This window comes from Chlorocebus sabaeus, chromosome 9 (genome assembly GCF_047675955.1).
Source record: "Chlorocebus sabaeus isolate Y175 chromosome 9, mChlSab1.0.hap1, whole genome shotgun sequence".
In the NCBI taxonomy this organism is placed as follows: Eukaryota; Metazoa; Chordata; class Mammalia; order Primates; family Cercopithecidae; genus Chlorocebus; species Chlorocebus sabaeus.
The window spans coordinates 100,163,491-100,189,373 of NC_132912.1; the positions used below are offsets into that span (position 1 = coordinate 100,163,491).

At 48.3% G+C, this 25,883-nt stretch overlaps 1 long non-coding RNA gene across 1 annotated transcript; it reads right to left on the reverse strand.

Moving 5' to 3' along the window:
* Positions 1-637: 637 nt before the first annotated feature.
* On the reverse strand, positions 638-25,795 carry LOC140712419 (uncharacterized). The gene is made up of 4 exons (XR_012094028.1): positions 25,744-25,795; positions 18,952-19,289; positions 2,955-3,047; positions 638-752 (listed from the first exon to the last, which is right to left on the reverse strand). It is a non-coding gene; the product is annotated as an uncharacterized lncRNA (long non-coding RNA).
* Between the last annotated feature and the right edge of the window lie 88 nt (positions 25,796-25,883).

A 25,883-nucleotide genomic window follows, 5' to 3' on the forward strand; every position in this document is an offset into this window, starting at 1 on the left:
TGCTACGCGTTCTATGGGGTTCTTACTCCAGCCAGGACCAGGTTTCAGGGCCACAGGAGTGAGCCTTATAAAACTGGAGTGTGGCCGGGCGTGGTGGCTCATGCCTGTAATCCCAGCACTTTGGGAGGCTAAGGCGGGTGGATCATTTGAGGTCAGGAGTTCGAGACCAGCCTGATCACCAGGGTGAAACCCAGTCTCTACTAAAATACAAAAATTAGCTGGGCTTGGTGGCACGCGCCTGTAATCACAGCTACTCGGGAGGATGAGGCATAAGAATCACTTGAACTCGGGAGGCGGAGGTTGCGTGAGTTGAGATTGCGCCTTGGCACTCCAGCCTGGACAACAGAGTAAGACTGTCTCAAAATAACAAAACATAGCAAACAAAAAACTGGAATTCTTTTGCAGTTAACAACAAAAGGTTGTTTTTGAAAATCTATTTTCAAAATTAAGCCTAGAAACATTTACATGAAAGTCATATACTCTCATATAAAAGTATATATGTAATCCCAACACTCTGGGAGGCTGAGGCAGGTGGATTGCCTGAGGTCAGGATGTTCGAGACCAGCTTGACCAACATGGAGAAACCCTGTCTCTACTAAAAATACAAAATAAGCTGGGCATGGTCGCACATGCCTGTAATCCCAACTACTCGGGAGGCTGAGGCAGGAGAATCGCTTGAACCTGGGAGGCAGAGGTTGTGGTGAGCCGAGATCACGCCATTGCACTCCAGCCTGGGCAACAAGAGCGAAACTCTGTCTCAAAAAAAGAAAAAAAGAAAGAAAAAAGAAAAAGTCAAAACTTATGGAGACTTGAAAGGGTGAAAATTAGCTTGAAACGAAAAGAGAAAAAAGCAGTCAGTGTCTTCTAGACAAGCTTTCCTTTTTCATTTGTTACTGGAGATACTCGGTTGCTAAGCCACCCTTGCCTTATGACAGCATTCCATTCCATCCCTAGTTAATCTCCGGTTCTCTCTCTCTCTCTCTTTTTTTTTTTTTTTTTTTTTTTTTTGGAGACAGAGTCTTGCTCTGGCGCCCAGGCTGGAGTGCAGTGATGCGATCTCGGCTCACTGCAACCTCCACCTTTCAGGTTCAAGCGATTCTTCTGCTTCAGCCTCCCAAGTAGCTGGAATTACAAGCATGCACCACCGCACCCGGCTGATTTTTGTTGTTGTATTTTCAGTAGAGACAGAGTTTCACCATGTTGGCCAGGCTGGTCTCGAATTCCTTACCTCAGGTGATCTGCCCACCTCCCAAAGTGCTGGGATTACAGGCATGAGCCACCACACCCGGCACCTAGCCAATTCCCAGTTCTCCTAATTCCACCTCAGAACCAGCAACCAATCCAGTTTATCCCCACTCCCTGAGGCCCTCCTTAAAATCCTTCAACCAGATCCCAAACCTTACAAAAGACACATTTCTCTTCCCTCTTGCCCTGCAGCTTTATTCTAAACCTTTAGCAGCATTCTTTGGAAGAAGATATATATAACTAACAAAGTATATCTACAATATATAAAGAATTCCTACCAATCAGTAAGAACAAGGCAGACAATCCAATAAAAAGAATGGGCAAAAGGGACAGGTGGGTGCAGTGGCTCATGCCTGACCTGTAATTCCAACACTATGGGAGGCCCGGGGGCAGGGAGTAGAGGGGAGGGAGGATTGCTCTAGCCCAGGAGTTCAAGACCAGCCTGAGCAGCATCATGAGACCCCAGTCTCTACAAAACATACAAAAATTAGCTGAGCATGGTGGTGTGAGTCTGTATAGTCCAGCAACTCAGGAGGCTGAGGTGGGAGCCCAGAGAAGGTTGAGGCTGTAGTAAGCCGTGATTGCACCACTGTACCCCAGCCTGGGTGACAGAGTGAGACCCTGTCTCAAAAAAGAAACAAAATTAAAAAAAAAAAAACGGATCACGAGGTCAGGAGTTCAAGACCTGGCCAACACAGTGAAATCCCATCTCTACTAAAAATACAAAAAAAAAAATTAAGCTGGGCGTGGTGGTGGGTGCCTGTAGTCCCAGCTACTTGTGAGGCTGAGGCAGGAGAATTGCTTGAACCCAGGAGGTGGAGGTTACAGTGAGCTGAGATCGTGCCACTGCACTCCAGCCTGGGCGCCACAGTGAGACTATGTCTCAAAAAAAAAAAAAAAAAGAAGAATGGGCAAAAGACATGAACAGCTGAACATCATGATGTATTGTACAAAAAATAAAAAAGACATGAACAGGCACTTCACAAAAATGAATATCCAAATGGCCAATAAATATATGAAAAACAGGCCAGGCATGGTAGCTTACGCCTGTAATACCAGCACTTTAGGAGGCTGAGGCAGGAGGATCACTTGAGTCCAGGAGTTGGAGACCAGCCTGGCCAACACAGCAAGACCTGTCTCCTCAAAAACTAAGCAAAATAGCGGGGTGCAGTGGTGTGCCCCCATGGTCCCAGCTACCTGGGAAGCTGAGACAGGAGAATCTCTTCAGCCCAGCAGTTCGAGATTGTAGTAAGCTAGAATAGCACCACTGCACTCCAGCCTGGGTGACACAATGAGACTTTGTCTCAAGAAAAAAAAAAAGTAAAAGAACAGACCAGAACAGAAAAGATACTCAGTTTCATTATCAACATGGAAATACAAATTAAAATCACAATGAAATGCCACTACACACCCACCAGAATGGCTAAAATTAAAAAGACTAGCAATACTAATGTTGGTAAGGATGTGGAGAAACTGGCAAATATGCTGCCGTTGGAGTATAAAGTGATACAACCATTTTGGAAAACTGTGTGGTAGTATCTACTAAAACTGAATACAGGCCTGCTCCATAACCCAGCAATACATTCCTGTGTATTTACTCAACAGAGATGTTTACTTGTATGCAAAAAAGAGATATAGGAGGATGTTCACAATGGAAATAATAAAATGTCCATCAACAGTAGAATGAAGCTGGATGCAGTAGTTCATACCTGTAATCCTAGTGCTTTGGGAGGCTGAGGCAGGAGGATTGCTTCAGGCCAATAGTTCAAGACCAATCTGGGCAAAATAGTGAGACCCCATCTCTAAAAAAATAAAATTAAAAATTATCAACATGCGGTGGCATGTACCCGTACTTGGGAAACTAAGGAGGATCACTTGAGCCCAGGAATTCAAGGTTAGAGTGATCTATAATCATGCCACTGCATTCCAGCCTGGGCAACAGAGTGAGACTCTGTGTCTAAAATATAGATAGATAGATAGATAGATAGATAGATAGATAGATAGATAGATAGATAGATAGATAAGACAGACAGGCAGACAGAGCAGAATGGATAAATTTTGACATATTGATATATAATGGAATACTACAGCATTTGACTCTATATAGCAATGAGAAGGAACTACTGCTACATATAACATCATGTATGACCCAGGTTGAGTAAAAGACTCCAGACACAAAAGAGTACATAGTTATAATCCCATTTATTTATTATTTAATTAATTATGTATTTATTTTGAGACACAGTCTTCCTCTGTCACTCAGGCTGAAATGCAGTGGCACAATCATGGCTCACTGCAGCCTTGACCTCCAGGCTCAAGCAATCCTCCCACTTCTGCCTCCCGAGTAGCTGGGACCACAGGCATGCATTCCCATGCCTGGCTAATTTTTTTGTTTTGTTTTTTTTAAAGATAGGGCCTCACTCTGTCACCCAGGCTGGAGTCCAGTGGCATGATCATGGCTCACTATAACCTTAAACTCCTGAATTCAAGCCATCCTCCTGCTTCAGCCTCCCAAATAGCTGGGGCTACAGACACATATCCACCACACCAAGCTAATTTTTTTTTAAGAGACAGAGCCTTGCTATGTTGCCCAGACAAATCTCGATCTCCTAGCTTCAAGTGATCTGCTCGCCTTGGCCTCCCAAAGTGTTGGGATTATAGGCGTGAGTCACCATGCCCTGCTTATATGTATATTACACTTTATGGACTTACTGAAAATACAAAATGGGCCGGGGGCAGTGGCTCACGCCTGTAACACCAGCACTTTGGGAGTCTGAGGCGGGCAGATAACTTGAGCCCAGGAGTTCAAGACCAGCCTGGGTAACATGGTGAAACCCCATCTCTACAAAAAATATGACAATTAGCCAGGCATGATGGCAGGCACCTGTGGTCCCAGTTGCTCAGAGGCTGAGGTGGGAGGATCGCTTGAATTTGGGAGGTGGAGGTTGCAGTGACTCGAGATTGTGCCACTGCACTCTAGCCTGGGTGACAGAGTGAGACTCTGTTTCAAAAAACAACAACAAAAAGTGGCCCTCACACCTAGAGCAAAGAGAGCATCAAGTGTGTTGACGTGAGAAAGTGTCGCTGCAGAGAAGACTGAAGTCAGCTCAGACTCTGGGCCTCAGCCCCTCCAAGCCTCTGGAGACATTATCACCCTCCAGTGGGGCCCTGTGCCTGGGACACAGGCTGAGACCTCACTGGGAAGGCTGAGAAAAGGGAACTGGTGGCTGGGGGAGGAAAAGGAAGCAGAGTGTGGAAACTGTTATAAGCAAGCTGTGCTCACGACCAGAGGTCTAGACTTGGGATAATTGCTGAAAGAAGGCAGGTAAAGTGCTGGGTTCAAGACGGGACATACTTCAACTATAAACCAAGCAAGGGATTTAACCTCTCTAAGTCTCTGATTCCTGTTCTTTTTTTCCCCTTTATTTATTTATTTATACATTTTTTTACACATTCTAATGTGTCATATTATTTAAAGTTATGATAATAATTCCTTTTTTTTTTTTTTTCTGAAACGGAGTCTCACTCTATTGCCCAGGCTGGAGTGCAGTGGCGCGATCTTGGCTCACTGCAACCTCCAACTCCTGGGTTCAAGCGATTCTCCTGCCTCAGGCTCCCAAGTAGCTGGGATTACAGGCACATGCCACCACACCTAGCTTACTATTTGTAATTTTAGTAGAGATGGGGTTTCACCATGTTGGCCAGGCTGGTCTCAAACTCCTGACCTCAAGTGATCTACCCACCTTGGCTTCCCAAAGTGCTGGGATTACAGGTGTGAACCACTGTGCCTGGCTGAAAGTTGTGATAATAATTCTGAACCCACTGGGCTGCTGCGAGGATTCAGTGTGAAATTATGTATCTGTGGCTGTGCACGGTGGCTTACACCTGTAATCCCAGCACTTTGGGAGGCCAAGGTGGGTGGATCACCTGAGGTCAGGAGTTCGAGACCAGCCTGGCCAACATAGTGAAATCCGTCTCTACTAAAAATACAAAAATTAACCAGGTGTTGTGGTGCACGCCTGTAATCCCAACTACTTGGGAGGCTGAGGCAGGAGAATCGCTTGAACCCGGGAGGCAGAGGTTGCAGTGAGCCTAAATCATGCCACTGCACTCCAGCCTGGGCAACAGAGTGGGACTCTGTCTCAAAAAAATAAATAAAAAATAAATAAAAATAAAAGAAACTGTGTATATGTGTCAAATTACTGTAAATGTGTAGTACTGTGCTTTACAGAGGGGTCAGTGGTGCATCTTTGCCACCAGAGGGAGTGCTACCAACAACCCGTTAGGGCTAAAACCCTATAAAGAGCCTGCAACACCAACTAGTAGGCTGGGATTTTGCAAATCAGATGGGGAGATGCAGAGGCCAAGGGAAGTGGCAGGCTTCCCATCCTTTTCCTGGGCTACAGAAACCCGCTGGCCTCCAAACTGAGTCTGCGTCGTAACTGAATACAGCCCCTGGCTACATCGCCAGCCTGGTATGGGTATCGGAGGGCCCTAGGCCACCTGCTGGCCGTCCATCCTGAGGCGTCTGCTCTGAGCCTCCTTCAGGAGTCGTGCTCTACCAGAAGAGGGAACAATAGGCATCCAAATGGCCTGAGCACAATCTCTTCCACCCCCGCACCCCAGGGCTCACCTCTCCACCCCTGAATTCTAGCAGCAACTCCCACCCAGAGGCTCTAGTTGTGTCCATGATCAGCCACTCCACATATGGCTAATAAGGACCACTCACATCTGTAGGATAGGTCCTGCAGTTAGACTCTCTGGGTTGGAATTCAGGTACCACCACTTGCTCTGTGACCTTGAACAACTCACCTTACTCTTCCCTGAGCCTCAGTTTTCCACATCTGTAAAATGGAGATAAGAATGCCTACCCATATGGTTTATGGGAACTAAATAAGATAATGAATTTAAAGTGCTGAGCACGCTGCCTGGTACACAGTGAGCATACAGTAAATGCGAGCTATTATTATCATCCAAAAAAACTCTTCCTCAGTTCCAAAATACCTTTTCATCAATTCTCTAAGAGAGGAGGACACAGCCGGTGTCCTCATTTCACAGATGGGGAAACATGGTTCCAAGGGGTTCAGTGACACCCCCAAGGTCACATAGTGAGCAGAAGCCAGGAGATCCAATGCTTAGCCCAGGATAAACCCCCTCCCGGCATAGCACTGCTCTTGTTTTTTTGTTTTCTTGTTTCGAGATGGAGTTTCGCTCTTGTTGCCCAGGCTGGAGTACAATGGTGCGATCTCAGCTCACCGCAACCTCTGCTTCCCGGATTCAAGCGATTCTCCTGCCTCAGACTTCCCGAGTAGCTGGGATTACAGGCATGTGCCACCAAGCCCGGCCAATGTTGTATTTTTAGTAGAGACAGGGTTTCTCCATGTTAGTCAGGCTGGTCTCGAACTCCCGACCTCAGGTGATCCGCCCACCTCGCCCTCCCAAAGTGCTGGGATTATAGGTGTGAGCCACCGTACCTGGTCTGCACTGCTCTGCAAGGCTCCTGTAGAGGGAACAGAGCTGCCACACCCAAAGTTCTGAGGCCATGGGGAGCAGTAAGGCCAGTTTTAGGTCAGCAAGTTGTAATCTGTTATGACACTGGGCAGGAGGAAAGGGAAATTGAGGCTTAGCCTCTTGCCTCAAAGAGGAAGCAGATGGTCTGGGTGTTTAACCTGGGGCTCAAGCTCAGGGCATTTTGACCAACCTGTTGTGGTTGCAGCTGCTCCGGATGGTTTTCCTAACTGCTGGAGCTGTGTTAAAGCCCAGGCTTTGGACTTAGGAAGACTGGGTTTGGAGCCACATCCCAGCTGTGTGACCCAGAGCAGGCAGCTGAGCTCTGTGAGCCACAGTCTCCTCATCTGAAAATGGGGTTGCAGGCCCGGCCGGGCGCGGTGGCTCAAGCCTGTAATCCCAGCACTTTGGGAGGCTGAGACGGGCGGATCACGAGGTCAGGAGATCGAGGCCATCCCAGCTAACCCAGTGAAACCCCGTCTCTACTACAAAATACAAAAAACTAGCCGGGCGAGGTGGCGGGCGCCTGTAGTCCCAGCTACTCGGGAGGCTGAGGCAGGAGAATGGCGTAAACCCGGGAGGCGGAGCTTGCAGTGAGCTGAGATCCGGCCACTGCACTCCAGGCTGGGCGACAGAGCGAGACCCCGACTCAAAAAAAAAAAAAAAAAAAGAAAATAGGGTTGCTGTTGTGAGACTAAAATGAGATAATGCATGTGAAATCCTTAGCCCAGTGCCTGGCACAGCACTGCTGCAGGGGTCTAGCATCCCTCGGCTCCTGGGGCATTACAATTCCATTTGATGCTGGGTGTGGTGGCTCCTGCCTGTAAACCCAACACTTCGGGAGGCCAAAGTGGGAGGATCGCTTGAGCCCAGAAGTTCAAGACCAGCCTGTGCATCACGGAGAAACCCCAACTCTACAAAAAATACAAAAATTAGCCAGGCATGGTGATGTGCGCCTATAGTCCCAGCTACTCAGGAGGCTGAGGTGCAGGAGGTCAAGGCTGCAGTGAGCCATGATTGCACCCCTGCACTCCAGCCTGCGTGACAGAGTGAGAACCTGTCTAAAAAAAAAAAAAAAAAAAAAAAAAAAAAAAAAAAAAAAAAATCCAAAAGCAAAAAAGGGCTTGCTTTCTAGAGTAACTCTTGGGGAAAGAGCCTGGTGTGCTGGAGAGGAAGCATGTCTCCTCCTAGGCTGAGGAAGACTGGAATCTAGGCATGGCAGGGGACTCTGCTTAATGGAGAGGACTGCTCTCTCTCCACTTACCCCAAAATTAAACTGTTCCCCATTTACCACTTCAAATTCTTCATTCTTCTCAGGGCCTCTATATCAGCAAGGAATTGTGTTCAGCTGCTATAAGAGACGCTACAGTGGCTTAAACAGGCAATGGTTAATTCTCTCACATTCAAGAAATGGAAATCAGGAGGCAATGGGCGGTCCAGGCTGCTACGACAGCTCCACAGAATCTTCAGGATCCTGGGATCCCTCTCTTTTTCTGCTTCAACATCCATAGTGTATGACTTCCATTTTCACTGTCACCTTGTGCTCCCTAGATAGGCTGCAGGAGCTCCAACTGTCATATTCATGATCCAGGTGGAGGCCTAGTACAGGAAGGAAGGGAGGAAGAGCCAAAAGGTGCACCTTCCAGCCAAGTCAGTTCCACTTATACCTGATTGACTAGAATTTAGTAATTTGGCCAAATTTAGCTGCAGAAGGGACTGGGAAATTTAGTCTTTTAGTTGGGTAAGTTGCAGCTCACCCCCTGTGCCTATTGAGAGAGGGAAGAATTGGCCCGGCACGGTGGCTTACGCCTGTAATCCCAGCACTTTGGGAGGCTGAGGTGGGCGGATCACCTGAGGTCAGGAGTTCGAGACCAGCCTGACCAATATGATGAAACCCCATCTCTACTAAAAATACAAAAATTAGCTGGGTGTGGTGGCATGTGCCTGTAATCCCAGCTACTCGAGAGGCTGAGACAGGAGAATTGCTTGAACCCGGGAGGTGGAAGTTGCAGTGAGCTGAGATGGCGCCATTGCACTCCAGCCTGGGCAACAACAGTGAAACTCCGTCTCAAAAAAAAAAAAAAAAGAAGGGAAGAATTGATACTGGGGAGGCAACTAGCAGCCTCTGGATCTCAGCTGGGTGTTAGGAGGACTGGTTATGATCAATTTAACTGAGTTACATACTCAAAAGTTATTTCTTGAGCACCTATTATGTGCAAGGTACTATGCTAAGCACACATATGAAAGTATTTAAAGAAGCTTATGGCCAGGCACAGTGGCTCACGTCTGTAATCACAGCACTTTGGGAGGCCGAAGTGGATGGATCACATAAGGTCAGGAGTTCGAGACCAGCCTGACCAACATGGTGAAATCCTATCTCTACTAAAAATACCAAATAAGCTAGGCACAGTGGCACATGCCTGTAGTCCCAGCTACTTGGGAGGCTGAGGCAGGAGAATCACTTGAACCCAGGAGGCTGAGGTTGCAGTTAGCCGAGATCATACCATTGCACTCCAGCCTGGGCAATAAGAGCGAAACGCCATCTAAAAAGACTCTTGGCTGTGTGCGGTGACTCACGCCTGTAATCCCAGCACTTTGGGAGGCTGAGGCGGGTAGATTACCTGAGGTCAGGCGTTCGAGACCAGCCTGGCCAACATGGTGAAACCCCGTCTCTACTAAAAATACAAAAATTAGCTGGGCATGGTGGTGTATGCCTGTAATCCCAGCTACATGGGAGGCTGAGGCAGGAGAATCACTTGAACCCCGGAGGCAGAGATCGTAATGAGCCGAGATTGTGCCACTGAACTCCAGCCTGGGCGACAGAGCAAAACTCTGTCTCAAAAAATAAATAAATAAACAATAAAAGAAATAAAAAGACTCTTGCTCTGCCTTAAGAAACCTACAGGGGATAATTAGCTGGGCATGGTGGCACATGCCTGTAATCCCAGCTACTTGGGAGGCTGAGGCATGAGAATTGCTTGAACCTGGGAGGTGGAGGTTGCAGTGAGCCAAGATCGCACTGCGCCACTGCACTCCAGCCTGGGCGACAGCAAGATACTCTGTCTCTGAAAAAAAAAAAAAAAGAAAGAAAGAAACCTACAGGGGAGTGGTGAAAAGACAAGCACAAAACTCTTTGGTTTTCTTATTTATAAATTGAAGATGTTGTACCCAGAGCTCTCTAAAGCCCCTGGTAACTTTATTGTTCACTGATGCTCAATTAATAGAATTGCATTTTGCTTCTCTGCCTCCCCCATCTGACCATCTGACTGTGAAACCCCTGATTACAGGAACCATGTCAGGTCTACTCTGGTGCCAGCAGAGTCTACCACAGTGTGTGGCTCAATACATCTGCTTGCCAAGTGAACACATGATTTATGCAGAGCTCAGCAAGGGGCACAAGAGAGGTTCAGATAAAGCTCTTAGGGTGTCTAAGAGGGGCTGTCTGAGGTGTATCTTTTATGTCTGTCAACCAGGCTGGAATGCCATAGTCATGCAGGCTGGAATGCCATCACAGTTCACTGGAGCCTTGACCTCCTAAGCTCAAGCGATCCTCCCACTTTAGCCTCCCAAGTAGCTGGAACTACAGGCGTATACCACCATGCCCAGCTAATTTTCTTTTTTTTTTAAGACGGAGTCTCACTCTCTCGCCCAGGCTGGAGTGCAGGGGCGCGATCTCGGCTCACTGCAAGCTCTGCCTCCCGAGTTCACGCCATTCTCCTGCTTCAGCCTCCTGAGTAGCTGGGACTACAGGCGCCCGCCACCACGCCCGGCTAATTTTTTTTGTATTTTTAGTAGAGATGGGGTTTCACTGTGTTAGCCAGGATGGTCTCCAGCTCCTGACTTCGTGATCCACCCGCCTTGACTTCCCAAAGTGCTGAGATTACAGGCGTGAGCCACTGTGCCAGGCCAAGGCCAGCTAATTTTTAAATTTTTTGTAGAGACAAAGTCTCCTTATGTTGCCCAGACTGGTTTCAATATTCTGGGCTCAAGCAATCCTCCTGCCTCAGCCTCCCAAAGTGTTGGGATTACAGGCGTGAGCCACCTTGCCTGGACAATAATTTCTGAAGGCTGCAATCAGGGAAAATAACAGAAATATTGGTCCATCACTTATCCAACCACTATACCATCCTGCTAAGTAAATTGGGCATTGTGGTAGAGAAGAGGAGAGGAAAACAGAATTTAATGGATGTCTCCTTTGTGTCAGAGGCTCTCTGTGGTAATAAGAACTATCATTTGTTAGCCTCTATCCACCTGGGCACTTTACATGTGTCATCCTGCTGAGTCCTCGCAGGCACTCTGTAGGGGAGGTGCCATTATTATGCACATTTTATTTTATTATTATTATTTTTTATTTATTTTTGAGATGGATCTCGCTCTGTCGTCCAGGCTGGAGTGCAGTGGCACCATCTCAGCTCACTGAAACCTCCACCTCCCTGGTTCAAGCAATTCCCCTGCCTCAGCCTCCTGAGTAGCTGGGATTACAGGCACACGCTGCCATGTCTGGCTAATTTTTGTTGTATTTTTAGTTGAGATGGGGTTTCACCATGTTGGCCAGACTGGTCTCAAACTCCTAACCTCAGGCAGTCTGCCTGCCTCAGCCCCACAAACTGCTGGGATTACAGGGGTGAGCCACTACGCCTGGTCTATTCTTTTTTTCTTTCTTTTTTTTTTTTTTTAAATGAGAGACAGGGTCGACCAGGCGCAGTGGCTCATGCCTGTAATCCCAGCACTTTGTGAGGCCGAGGCAGGTGGATCACAAGGTCAGGAGTTCAAAACAAGCCTGGCCAAGATGGTGAAACCCCGTCTCTACTGAAAATACAAAAATTAGCTGGGCGTAGTGGCAGGCACCTGTAATCCCAGCTACTCGGGAGGCTGAGGCAGGAGAACTGCTTGAAACCGGGTGGCAGAGGTTGCAGTGAGCCAAGATCGTGCCACTGCACTCCAGCCTGGGCGACAGAGTGAGACTCCATCTCCAAAAAAAAAAAAAGGCAGGGTCTCACTGTTATCCAGCCTGGTCTCTAACTCCTGGCCTCAAGTGATCCTCCTGCCTTTGCCTCCCAAAGTGCTGGGATTACAGTCATGAGCCCACACCTGGCCTATCATCCACATTTAAAAATGGGGAAACCAAAGCTAGGGAAATATTCCCAATAGCATTAAGTGGGGAGTTATAACTGTAATTTACTCCTCTCCCAATTCCTGTTCTTTATAACCATTTGATTATCAAGCAATGAAAGAAGCCTAGCTCTCACATCTAGAGTTTACAGGCTGGTTGGGGTGGCAATAAACAATCTCTGTGGCAATCAGTGCCATCATCCAGGTATGGCCAGGAGCTATGGGGGCAAGGAGCTATGGGAGCCCAGAGCCTGGCAGACTATAGTCATGTCTAAGAGGTGAGTCAGGGCCAATTTTTGGGTGAGGTGATGTTGGAGCTGAGTGCTGCAGCATGAACTAGAATTGACCAGGAAGCTGAGGGTGGCTGTTCAGGCCAGGCAAGGCAATAGCAGCTACAAAGGCACAGGGGCAAGTAAGAACATGACATGTTTGCTCTAGATGCTGGCAAGACATGAGTCACTGATGCATTAGAGACTGCTGCACCAGTACAGGCAAGAAACCATAAGGGCTGAAACTAAGAATGTGGCCGTGGGGGCAAAGAGGGAAGGACAGACTGGAGAAGGTATCGAGGAGGGAGAATGGCACATGAAGGCTAGTGGTTATGAGGGGTGAGCAGGGTTGTCGTGTACAGTTGTGAAGTCTATGGACTGCTTAGTTTCCCAGATGAGGGATCTGAAATTCAATCTTCATTGCTGCCTTGTACAGAAGAAGAGTTGGCCTTTTTTTTTTTTTTTTTTTTTTTTTTTTTTTTTTTTTTTTGAGGCAGACTCTAGCCCTGTAGCCCAGGCTGGAGTGCGGTAGCACAGTTTCAACGCACTGCAGCCTCTGCCTCCCAGGCTCAAGCATTTCTCCTGCCTCAGCCTCCGGAGTAGCTGGGATTATAGGGGCCTGCCCCCATACCCAGCTAATTTTTGTATTTTGGTAGAGATGGGGTTTTACCATGTTGGCCAGGCTGGTCTTGAACTCCTGGCCTCAGGTAATCTGCCCGCCTCAGCCTCTTAAAGTGCTGGGATAACAGGCATGAGCCACCATGCCTGGAGTTTGCCTTTTTCTCATTCACCAGTGACACCATAGAGGTATATGATGCCTACAGGTATATGAGGCTCATGACACCACAGAGGAAGTGAGAATAAATCACTCCCAGGAAGGCAAGATTCCAGAATATGAATGTGTCTAAAGAAAAGACCACCTCTCAATATCTGAACCCAAAAGCTGCATTTACTACAGTATTTACTTAAGGGAGGTGGAGCTGGGCCTGTTAGGTGCAATCCCTGTGAGTGGAGCAGGGCACTGATCTTATACATAAGGTGCCAGGAGGTTGAAGATCAATGGTGGGCACATATCAAGGGAGGTAGCATTTAGGGATTGGTTGGTCAACCAGTGTGGCTGTTACTAATTGGCTGGCTGTCAGATGTCTGGTCACTGAGGAAAATTGTTCAGCTGAAGGGAGATGAATTGTCTTTAAGTGGCTTAAAACTGGTTATGGTGGTGACTTGTTGCCATGGCAACGGAACAGTCTTTCCTGTGGGTATGAACTTTTTCTTCCCCCTCAAGTGACTGGTAGCACGAAGCATTCACTCTCAGAAGTTGTTTTCCTTTATGAAGGACCATGTTGGCTCTGGGGAGGGAAGTTCACAGGCTGGCTAGGCTCAGAATACTTACCTGGCCCAGGTATTCAAAGGCCCAGTTTGTCACCTCTCCAAGATCCTGTGGCTGAGGTGTTTCCAACACAGGGATCAGGGAAGTTAGTTGCATTGTAGGGAACATACCTAATCAGAAATGGGACCTAGGGCTGGGTGCAGTGGCTCACACCTGTGATCCCAGCACTTTGGGAGGTGAAAGCAGGAGGATCCCCTGAACCTAGGAGCTTGAGACCAGTCTGGCCAACATAGTGAGACCTCATTTCTTAAAAAAAAAAAAAAAAAAAAAAAAAAAAAAGCCCGGGCGCGGTGGCTCACGCCTGTAATCCAAGCACTTTGGGAGGCCAAGGCGGGTGGATCACCTGAGGTCAGGAGTTCGAGAGCAGCCTGAACAACATGGTGAAAGCCCGTCTCTACTAAAAAATTAAAAAAATTAGCCAAGCGTTATGGTGGGTGCCTGTAATCCCAGCTACCCGGGAGGCTGAGGCAGGAGAATCCCTTGAACCCGGGAGGCAGAGGTTTCAGTGAGCCGAGATCGTGCCACTGCACTCTAGCCTGGGTGTTACAGAGCAAGACTCCGTCTAAAAAAAAAAAAATTAGCTGGGCATGATGGCACATGTTTGTAGTCTCAGCTACTTGGGAGGCTGAGATGGGAGGATTGAGCTCAAGAGTTTGAGCTCAGGCTGCAGTGAGTCATGATCACGCCACTGCATGTCCACCCACAAGACACGGTGAGACCTTATCTCAAAAAAAAAAAAATCAGAAATGAGACCTAGGAGCTCGGACTCCCAGTCACGTCTCCCGTAAAGGAGACTATGAAGTGCTGGTGGGCAGTGTGGTGCAGTTGGCCAGACCTCACAGCCAGCTTTTGCCCCTGCCTTCTCCACAGAGGCCTCTCCTTAGTCCCTCCTTTATGTCTCTCCTTGGGCTTTGTAGGAACCACATGTGTTTGCCCAACCATAATCCTGAGAACTATCCCTGGAGCTGCCATGGGAGGTTCTGAGCTCTGTCAGGACTAGGATAAAAGCAGACCGGTGCTTTTCTGCAGCTCAGCGGCCACTTAGATTCATCAGAGCTACCCGCACACTTCACTCCTATTGAGCAACGGCTTCTGGTAGGTAGGCTCGGGTGGGTTTGTTTTTTAAAATAATTGTTTAAAGCTTTTGGTCAGGCGCTCAAGCCTGTAATCCCAGCACTTTGAGAGGCTGAGGTGGGTGGATCACCTAAGGTCAGGAGTTCAAGACCAGCCTGGCCAACGTGGTGAAACCCTATCTCTACTAAAAATACAAAAATGAGCTAGGCATGGTGGCACAAACTTGTAATCCCAGCTACTCAGGAGGCTGAGGCAGGAGAATCACTTGAACCCAGGAGGTGGAGGTTGCAGTGAGCTGAGATCGTGACACTGCACTCCAGCCTGGGTGACAGAGTGAGACTCTGTCTCAAAAAAAAAAAAAAAGAAAAAGAAAAAGAAAGTGTACAATTCAGTGGTTTTTGGTATCTTCACAGATGTGTGCAACATCACCACTGTCAACTTAAAACATTTTCGGCACCTCAAAAAGAAACCCCACCGCCTGTATTTATCACCCCCAACCCTCCCAGCCCCTGGCAATCACTACTCTACTTTCTGTCTCTATAGATTTGCCTATTCTGGACATTTCATATAAGTAAAATCATACACTATGCAGTCTTTTGTAACTAGCTTCTTTGGCTCAGCATAATGTTTTCTTTTCTTTTCTTTCTTTCTCTTTTTTTTTGACAGAGTCTCACACTCTCGCCCAGGCTGGAGTGCAGTGGTGCAATCTCGGCTCACTGCAAGCTCCGCCTCCCAGGTTCATGCCATTCTCCTGGCTCAGCCTCCCGAGTAGTTGGGACTACAGGTGCCTGCCACCGTGCCCGGCTAATTTTTTGTATTTTTAGTAGAGACTGGGTTTCACCGTGTTAGCCAGGATGGTCTCGATTTCCTGACCTTGTGATATGCCCGCCTCAGCCTCCCAAAGTGCTGGGATTACAGGTGTGAGCCACCGTGCCCAGCCATCTCAGCATAATGTTTTCAAGGTTCATCCATGTGTGGCATAGATCAGTACTTCATTCCTTTTTATAGCCAAATAACATTCCATTGTATGGATGTACCATATTTTGTTTTGTTTTGTTTTGTTTTGTTTTGTTTGAGACACAGTGCCAATCTGTCGCCCAGGCTGGAGTGCAGTAGCATGATCTCGGCTCACTACAACCTCCGTGTCCCAAGTTCAAGAGATTCTCCTGCCTCAGCCTCACAAGTAGCTGGGATTACAGGTGTGTGCCACCATACCTGGCTAATTTTTAGTAGAGGCAGTGTTTCACCACGTTGGCCAGGCTGGTCTCGAACTCCTGGCCTCATGTGATCTGCCTGCCTCAGCCCCCCAAAGTGCTGGGATTACAGGTGTTAGCCACCGCACCTGGCCACCATGTTTTGCTTATTCATTCATCAGTTGATGGACTTTTGGTTGTTTCTACCTTTCGGCTACTGTGAAAAATGCTGCTATGAATATTTGTGTAGGAATTTTTGTGTGGATATGTTTTCATTTCTCTTGAATACATACCTAGGAGGGGAATTTCTGGGTCATATGGCAACTCTATGTTTAACCACTGAGAAACTCAGGTGGGTTCTTTCTTCTTTTTTAATTTTTTTGAGATGGAGTTTCGCTCCGTCGCCCAGGCTGGAGGACAGTGGTGCGATCTCGGCTCACTGCAACCTCTGCCACCTGGGCTCAAGCGAGTCTCCAGTCTCAGCCTCTCAAGTAGCTGGGATTACAGGTGTGTGCACTCTGTGGCCCAGGCTGGAGTGGAGAGGCGCCATCTTAGCTCACAGCAATGTCTGTCCCCCCGGTTCAAGCGATTCTCCTGCCTCAGTCTCCCGGGTAGCTGGGATTATAGGCACCCACCATCACACCTGACTAATTTTTTTGTGTATTTTTAGTAGAGATGGGGTTTTGCCATGGTGGGCAGGCTGGTCTCGAACTCCTGACCTCAGGTTATCTGCCTGCCTCGGCCTCCCAAAGCATTGGATTACAGGTGTGAGCCACCATGCCCGGCCTAATTTTTGTATTTTTAGTAGAGATGGGGTTTCACCATGTTGGCCAGGCTGATCTCAAACTCCTGACCTCAAGTCATCTACCCACCTTGGCCTCCCAAAGTGTTGGGATTACAGGCGTGAGCCACCACTCCCAGCCCCATGTGGGTTTCTGATGGTGGTTGTTTCTTGTGATATTTCTTAGGCTGGTCAACGTTGAGCCTGCTCCCGATGACAGCTCTGGGAGACTGGACATTTTCCTCCACTGCAGTCAGAAATATAACAGTCAGCTCCTGCATATAAACCCAGCACTTTGGGAGGTCGAGGCGGGAGGATCACCTGAGCCGGGAAGTTCGAGGCTGCAGTGAGCTATAATCATGCCACTGCACTCTAGCCTGGGCGACAGAGAAAGACTCTGTCTCAAAAAAAGAAAAAAAAGAATATAACAACCATCAGTTCCCCTGTTCCACCTTTGACAAAATCCTTAATATTGGATACTTGGCCACCTTGCCATCAGCTGGTAGGTACCTTTAACAGCTTTCCTTAGTCAATTGGTAGGTAGCCACTGAATGCTGACCTGAAAACACCTGATCGATTTATAGACTATACTGTGGCAGCCATGAGAACACACCCTTCAAATCTCAGAGCAGCAGCTGATTTTTTTATTTTTTTTTTTGAGATAGAGTCTTGCTCTGTCGCCCAGGCTGGAGTGCAGTGGCATAATCTTGGCTCACTGCAGCCTCCAACTCCTGGGTTCAGGCAGTCCTCCCATCTCAGCCTTCCAAATAACTGGAACTACAGGCATGCACTACTATATGGGCTAATTTTATTTTTTAAATGTTTTAATTAATTAATTAATTAATTTTGAGACAGTCTTGGTCTGTCGCCCAGGCTGGAGTGCAGTGGCGCAATCTGGGCTCACTGCAACCGCTACCTCCCGGGTTCAAGCGATTCTCCTGCCTCAGCCTCCCGAGTAGCTGGGATTATAGGCACCTGCACCATACCCGGCTACTTTTTGTATTTTTAGTAGACATGAGGTTTCACCATGTTGGCCAGTCTGGTCTTGAACTCCTGACCTCATGATCCAACCGCCTCAGCCTCCCAAAGTGCTGGGATTATAGGCGTGAGCCACCACACCTGGCCTATCTTTTTATTTTTATTTTTATTTTAAGAAATGGGGTTTCACTGTGTTGCCCAGACTGGTCTTGAATTCCTGGACTCAGGTGATCCACCTGCCTCGGCCTCCCAAAATGCTGGAATTACAGGCATAAGCTACCGTGCCCAGAGCAGAGAGCTGATTGGCTGAGGGCCCCTCCCAGCATTCAGAGGCTGTGCTGCCCATGGGCTGCATCCAGTCATGATTTAGCATCCCTGTATCGAGAATGTGAAGGCAGGCTGGTCTTGGGAGCCCGAGGACCCCTCTAAAGAGTAACTTTGGCTGGAATAGCCCCCCACAGGCTTGCCAAATTTTCCCCAGAAGTGCATTTGCAATCTAAGACAACACTGCCACCCATCACACCTTCCTTCCTCCTTCCCTTACTCAGCATCACACCTGCACTCCCAGCCCCATTTCCTGTCACAGACACATCTAATATATTTCCTTTGCCAATACAAATCCTGTCTTGGCAACTGCTTCTCAGAGATCCTGGACTAACACACTGCTAACCTCCAACAATTCACTAAACTTGATGCAAATCAATCTCAAATAACTAAGTTTCTGCCAGTTTTTTTTTTTTAATTTTTTTAGAGACAGGGTCTCACTTTATTGCCAGGCTTGAGTAGAGTGGCTATTCACATGTGTGATCACAGCGTATAGAAGCCTCGAACTCCTGACCTCAAGCCATCCTCCTGCTTTAGCCTCCTGAGGAGCTGGGACTACAGGCACATGCCTCCTGTGCCCAGAACGTCAGCTTGTTTTGAATGTACAATTTTGAGGTCAGGCTCAGTGGCTCACACAGGTAATTCCAGTGCTTTGGAAGGCCAAGGCAGGAGAGTCGCTTGAAGCCAGGAGTTTAAAACTGGCTTGTGCAATATAGGGCGACCTCATCTCAAAAACAAAAAAAGTGATCCAAGATTAACATAGACTGAGAAATCAGTTTCATGTGAATGAAAGCAGAAGGGTCAAAATTTGCTTATTGCCCTGCTTTGAGTATTTTACCATTACAGTTTTCACACGGGTCTAGTGGCAGAGGGCTTGGTGCACACCAGGTGGTTTTGAAAGTGCCATAAATTTAAAAAAGAAAGAAGGCTTGGACTAAAGCCCGGCCTTATACTAAGTCTGACAATGCGGGGGGGATCAGGGAAGCCTGGGTGCTATCAGGGGAGCCCTTGAGGAAGCCGCAGCCTGCCGGAAGCCCTCCTCTCTTTCCTGGCAGCACCAGCTCCAGCTCTGTTTACCTGCAGATGGCGACTGCATTTCAGGCGGGGGCAGTCCAAGTCCCTGAAGCACTGCTTTCTCTCCTAGAACCTGAGTCTTGAGGCATCATCTGGGCTCATGCCCTCTATGAGGCATACATCTTCTCCTCCTCAGACACCAGCTGAGCCGGGAGATCTGAACAACAGGTGATGAGTTTGCAAGATGGTTCAACAACTATGGACATGTGGTGTCCTCACAGGAGTCCTGTGGGCTGAACGGCAGCCGCCCCTCCTTCCACCCAGCACAATACTTGGTTTGTCCCGCTCACTCTAAATCTGGGCCTTCAATCAATGAATGTTCAGTCCTTGATGAGGGAGTTCTGTGGAAAAAAATAAATGGGAAGGGAAGGTTGGAGAGGCCTTTATTAGCTTAAGGGGCAGTGGAAGGTAAAAGGGCTGTGACTCCTGGTTAGCTTTTTTTTTAGTTGTTTTTTGTTTTGTTTTGATTTTTTTTCTGGTAGCTTCTTTATCTCAGTGTTTTTTCTTTTCCTTTGCTTTTCTTTTTTTTTTGGGACAGGGTCTCTCACTCTGTCACCCAAACTGGAGTACAGCGGTGCAATCATAACTTACCGAAGCCTTGACTTCTGGGGCTCAAGCAATCCTCCCACCTCAGCCTCCCTAGTGGCTGGGACTACAGGTGTGCACCACCACGCCCGGCTAATTTTTGTATTTTGTTGTGGAGACAGGTTTTCGCCATTTTGCCCAGGCTGGTCTCAAACTCCTGGGCTCAACTGATCCCCTTGCCTGGGCTTCCCAAAGTGCTGGGATTACAGGCATGAGCCACCATACCTAACTCTTATCTGAGTTTTTGTAACAGTTTGACAAACGAGCTTGTTGTCTGAAAATTGTAAGAGTCCTGAGAATTTCCCTGGGGCCTGAGGAATGAAACACTGCTCTACAAGGGGAGGCTTTCTGTCCTCAAGTTCAGGGTTTAGGGGCTGGCTGGAGGCCTCGGGTAGAGATGAAGGCCCAGTTAGGATTTCCTTCACTGGAGTCCATCATTGATGTGTGCCTTGACTGGGGGTTGCCTGCTAAGAGGGCACGGAGCACAGATCCTCCACTGACACCCCTGCAGTTCTAGCAGGAAGCAGGACTTGGTGGCCCTACTTACTCCCTACAGGATAGGAAAAGAGGGCAGTGCCCTGGTGAGGAGCTGTACAGGGGGTCCCTCAGGATGCTTGCTGGGAGGGGTGGGGAGGGCACAAGACGTGCTGGGACCCCGCTGGGAGCTAAGCCCCTCCCAGCTGATTTATTTTTAGGACCAGTAATGCTCGCCTGCGTGTGCCTCGAGCTTCAGAAGGCCCAGGAATCAACCCCGACAAATGCCTTTTTGTGCTGTGTTCAGTAGAGATAAGATTAAAAAATAAATTATAGAGGGCAAAAAACAGTGGTTTACTCTCTTTACTGGCATTCAAGAAACTTCTTCGGTTTGATAGGCTTTAAGCTTCTTCCCAGATTTAAAATGCTGTGATTGGCACTAAATGGACCCTATCTCTGCCCAGGAATTCTGGCTTCTGGCTGCAAAGCCTTTGGGGTCATTGCAATGGGGCAGGCATAACCTCCCATAGTCCCTCCCTCAATCTTCCTTTCCTGCCTCGCTCTTTTTTTTTTTATTTTTGAGACAGGGTCTCACTCTGTCACCTAGGCTGAAGAGCAGTGGCGCAATCATGGCTCACTGCAGCCTCAACCTCCTAGGTTCAAGCGATCCTCCCACCTCAGCCTCCCAAGTAGCTGGGACTACAGGCACACACCACCACGTCCAGCTAATTTTTGTATTTTTTATAGTGATGGGGATTTGCCACGTTGCCCAGGATGGCCTTGAACTTCTGGGCTCAAGCCATGCTCTCACTTCAGCCTCTCAAAGTGCTGAGATTATAGGCTTGAGCTACCATGCCCTCCCTGCCTCTCTCTTCTGATAAAGGAAGCCCTGACTTTGGAGTCCTTCCCTGTGGATCACCTCTGATAAATCTAGTCTCTTGTTCATCTGCTCTTTTATTTATTTATTTAAAAAATTTTTTTTAAAGACTAGTAAAGTGCAGTAGTGAGAAGTGGGGAAAGGGTAGAACAAGGAGTTTGACCTGTAACTGACTGTGAACAATCAATTGAGGTAACTCCTGACCTTCGGACCAGCCTCATCAGCCCTTTTGAATGGCTCCTCTCAGTTTCTTCATCTGGAAAATGTGAATTGTGCATGACAGGAGGTGGGTGGGGATTTGTAGTAAAGAATTCTCAAGGTCTCTCCCGGCTCTGACACTTGGGGACCCAGGGAGTCTACCAAGGGCAAAGGCATCACCCTAAGTGCAAGTTCGTGTGTGGGGGTGTATGAAATAGTTAAGATGAAGTGCCCATCCTCGAGTTTGCAGTTGAGTAGCTCAGAGGCATGCATAATAAATCTCAGGTAGGCCCAGTGCGGTGGCTCATGTCTGAAATCCCAGCATTTTGGGAGGCCGAGGCGGGTGGATCACGAGGTCAAGAGGTCGAGACCAGCCTGACCAACATGGTGAAACCCCATGGCTACTAAAAATACAAAAATGAGCTGGGCGTGGTAGCAGGCGCCTGTAATCCCAGCTACTCGGGAGACTGAGGCAGGAGAATGGTTTGAACCCAGGAAGCAGAGGTTGCAGTGAGTCGAGATCACGCCACTGCACTCCAGCTTGGGCGACAGGGCGAGACTCCGTTTCAAAAAAAAAAAAAGTAAATAAATAAAATAAAAATCAATCAATCAATAAATCTTAGGTAGATATCCAGGAAGTGAGGCATATCAGAGTTCATCAGAATTCCAAGGAGATACAAGATTCCTTTTGGAGGCAGAGGGGGTTGGTGAAGGGGATGAAGTAGGGTTCCTGAGTTCCTTTCCGAGGCCAGTGGTGCAGATGGTTTTGGCTTCCCAAACAAAGAATCCCAGTTATTGCCCAACTTTGATCCCGGCAGGCAAGTCTTCCCCTACCAGGCAGCCACACTCACACCTTCTGAATTGGTGGCTCATTAAATCTTTTTTGCCTTCCTAATCACACTGCTAATAATACTTATTTTTGTTTTATTTTTTTGAGACTGAGTCTCACTGTTGTCGGGTCAGGCTGGAGGGCAATGGTGCGATCTCGGCTCACTGCAACCTCCGCCTCCCGGGTTCCAGCAATTCTCCTGCCTCAGCCTCCCAAGTAGCTGGGATTACAGGCACTCGCCACCACACCTGGCTAATTTTTGTATTTTTAGTAGAGATGGGGTTTCACCATGTTGGCCAGGCTGGTCTCGACCTCCTGACCTCAGGTGATCCACCCATCTTGGCCTCCCAAAGTGCTGGGATTACAGGCGTGAACCACCGTGCCCAGCCAATAATATTTATTAATATAATATTACCGGCCGATAATATCACTGGCCAGGTGTGGTGGCTCATGCCTGTAATGCCAGTACTTTGGAAGGCCAAGGCGGGAGGATCACCTGAGCTCAGGAGTTCGACACCAGTCTGGCGAACATGGTGAAACCCCATTTCTACCAAAAATAGAAAAATTCGCCAGGCTTGGTGATGGGCACCTATAATCCCAGCTCCTCGGGAGGCTGCGGCAGGAGAATTGCTTGAACCTGGGAGGCGGAGGTTTTGGTGAGCCGAGGTTGCGCCATTGCCCTCCAGCCTGAGTGACAGAACAAGACTCCATCTAAAATATATATTTATATATCTATATTTACTTATTATTAATATATTTAAAATTCGTGACTAGTTGTTTCCATTCATCTCATCTATTTCTCACAACAGGGCTTTGCTTAGGTGGGTATGAATATGATTACAGACAGGAAAACGGGATGAGAAGTTGAGTGACTCGTGGCAGGCCCCAGAGCTAACCAGAAACAGGAATATTTGAACTTGAGTTTCCGAGAACATCTTCTTCCTACTCACATTTCTTACTCATTGCAGAAATGAGAGAACCCAGTGAGGAGACGAGGTGACAAGGGCACAGAATCTTGAATGTCTTGAGAGCAGGAGGAGAAGAAAACACGGTAGGAGTCAGGCTAGAAGCATGGATTTGGGCCAAGGCAGAACAAAAAGCCAAGGTTAAGGCTGGAACAGCTCTCCCTGGGAGTGCCTGAACAACAAATTAGGATGACTGAGCAGTAGGAAAGATCAGAGGGAGAACTGCCTATGAGACAGGCTCCTCAGCGAAACTCCCATAGGGGTGACACCCCTGGGGCTTGAACCATAAGCCCTTTAAGGGCATTCTAGCTTGGCAGCTCTGGGGTCCTGTGAGTTCTGGTGCAGCTTCTAGGGCTGCACCTCATCCCAGTCACCTCTCTAGTTACTGAATTCCATCTTCTCCCAGCTACAGACGAGAGAAGCAGTGGAGTGCTGTGGTGAGAGTGCAGACTAGGCCATTGGATGACCTGGGTTTGAGTCCCGGTTTCTCCTCCACTTCCTAGCTGTGACTTTGCACAACGATTCCCCTGGTCCCTGGTTCCCTCATCTGTGGAACGGAGCTATAGTAGTTCTTACATAAGTCTAGGTATGGTGGCTCACACCTGTAATCCTAGCACTTTGGGAGGCCGAGGCAGGTGGATCACCTGAGGTCAGGAGTTTGAGACCAGTCTGATCGACATGGTGAAACCCCGTGTCTACTAAAAATACAAAATTACCCAGGCGTGGTGGCACATGCCTGTAATCCCAGCTCCTCGGGAGGCTGAGGCAGAATAATTCCTTGAACTCAGGAGGCTGAGGTTGTGGTGAGCCAAGATTGAGCCATTGCTCTCCAGCCTGGGCAACCAGAGCAAAACTGCGTCTCAAAAAAAAAAAAAAGTTCTTACATAATATGAATTGCTGGGGTTGAAATTATACATTAAAAGGCTAGTTGCACTAAACCGTCACAAACAGGAGCCATTATGATAATGTAGCTACAAACCACTTGTGTTTTGGTTCATGTTGTTCCCAAAGTGCCTTTTCTCTGCCTCTCAAATCCTTCCCACACTTCAAAGTCAACAAATGCCAAAAATACAACAAAAATGTGGAGGCCACAAACAATAGTGGAGTAAGAGCATGGTCTTGGGAGCCAGCAGCCTGGGCTTGAATCCTAATCTCTGTCACCTTGGGCAAATTTCCTCATCTGCAAGTGGGGAAAAGATAGAACCTGCCTCAGAGGGTCATTGTGGAGATATGAGGATTGAACGAGTTAATATTTGCAAAGCACTTAGAACACTGACTGGCATGCCGTAGGTGTTTTACTGGTACATGATTGCCGCTTACTGCAACCTTGGCCTCTCAGGTTCAAGTGATTCTCCTGCCTCAGCCTCCTGATTACAGGCACACTCCACCATGCCCGGCTGATATTTTTGTATTTTTAGTAGAGTGGGGGGGGTTTCACCATGTTGGTCAGGCTGGTCTTGAACTCCTGACCTCAAATGATCTGTCTGTCTCGGCCTCCCAAAGTGCTGGGATTACAGGCGTGAGCCACCCAATGTTACTGTTGGCTACTGGTACATGGGCCTCATTTGCCCTCTGCTTGCTTGAACAACAGGAAACACATTCAGCCCATCCTTGAGTCTAGTCCACTGCCTGGTTCATGTTTGGTGCTCATTAAAGTGTCTAGATTGAAATCAACCAGGAGACTGGCCTGCCACAGTGGCTCACACCTGTCATTCCAGTGTCTCTGGGAGGTTGCTGCAGCAGGATGGCTTGAGGCCAGGAGTTTGAGACCAGCCCGGTCAATATAGCAGTCAACATAGCGAGACCTATCTCTACAGAAAAAAAAAAAAAAAATTAGCCAGGCTTGGTGGCATGCCTGTAGTCCCAGCTATTCAAGAGGCTGAGGCAGGAGGATCACTTGAGTCCAGGAGTTCAAGGCTGCTGCCGTGAGCTATGATCATACTACTGCACTCTGCTTTGGGAAGAGAGAAACCCTGTTTCAAAAAAGAAAAAGAAGGCTGGGCACGGTGGCTCACGCCGGTAATCCCAGCATTTTGGGAGGCCGAGGCCGGTGGATCACTTGAGGTCAGGAGTTCGATACTAGCCTGGACAACATGGTGAAACCCCGCCTCTACTAAAAGTACAAAAATTAGCCGGGCGTGATGGCGGGCACCTGTAATCCCAGCTACTCGGGAGGCTGAGGCAGGAGAATCGCTTGAACCCGGGAGGTGGAGGTTGCAGTGAGGCGAGATCGAGCTACTCACTCACTGCACTCCAGCCTGGAAGACAGCTCCGTCTAAAAAAAAAAAAAAAAAAAAAAAAATTGTAGTAATAAATTGCTGATTGGGGCTGGGAGAAGGACAGGCAGTGACTAGAATTCGCCCCTTTCTGAAATATTTGAAGGGTCCTAGCGTTTGTTTCCTTGTTGGAGGCCCAGAAAGCACTGACTTGACGTGTGTGAAAGATTGTAGACAGAGACGGGATAAAGAACCCCGTGCTGGAAAAAGAGCAGGCTCTGGAATCAGCAGGGTCACGGGCAGTTTCCTTACGTGTAAACTAGGAGTAAAAAGATCAGTGTCCCGCCGAAATGAGAGAGTAATAGTAAAAACTACTATTTACTGAGCACTTCCAGGTACTCGATAAGTATTTATGATCCCATTTTACAGATGAGGCTGGGAGGTTTCCCGACCTGCCCGAAGATACAAAGCAAGTAGTATGCACGAGTGAAGACTCGAACACAGGTCTGTCAATCAATCTCTGTGTGGGGATTGGAGTGGTTCCAGCGATAAGAGCCACTTAATCTGGCCGAGCCGCTCGAGAGCAGCGCAGCAGCCACCTGAGCGGCACCGCCCCTAGAGCCCGCCGCCCTCCGCCCTCCGCGTGCTTACGTGCGCTCCGTGACCGCCGCGGCCGATGTGGGGCTGGCGAGGCAGGACGCATGCGCTCTGCGTGCCGGAGCGCGCCCCCTCCAGTCTGGGGCCGCGGTGCCAGGATTCGGCGCATGCGCACACCTGGCGGGCGGAGCGCG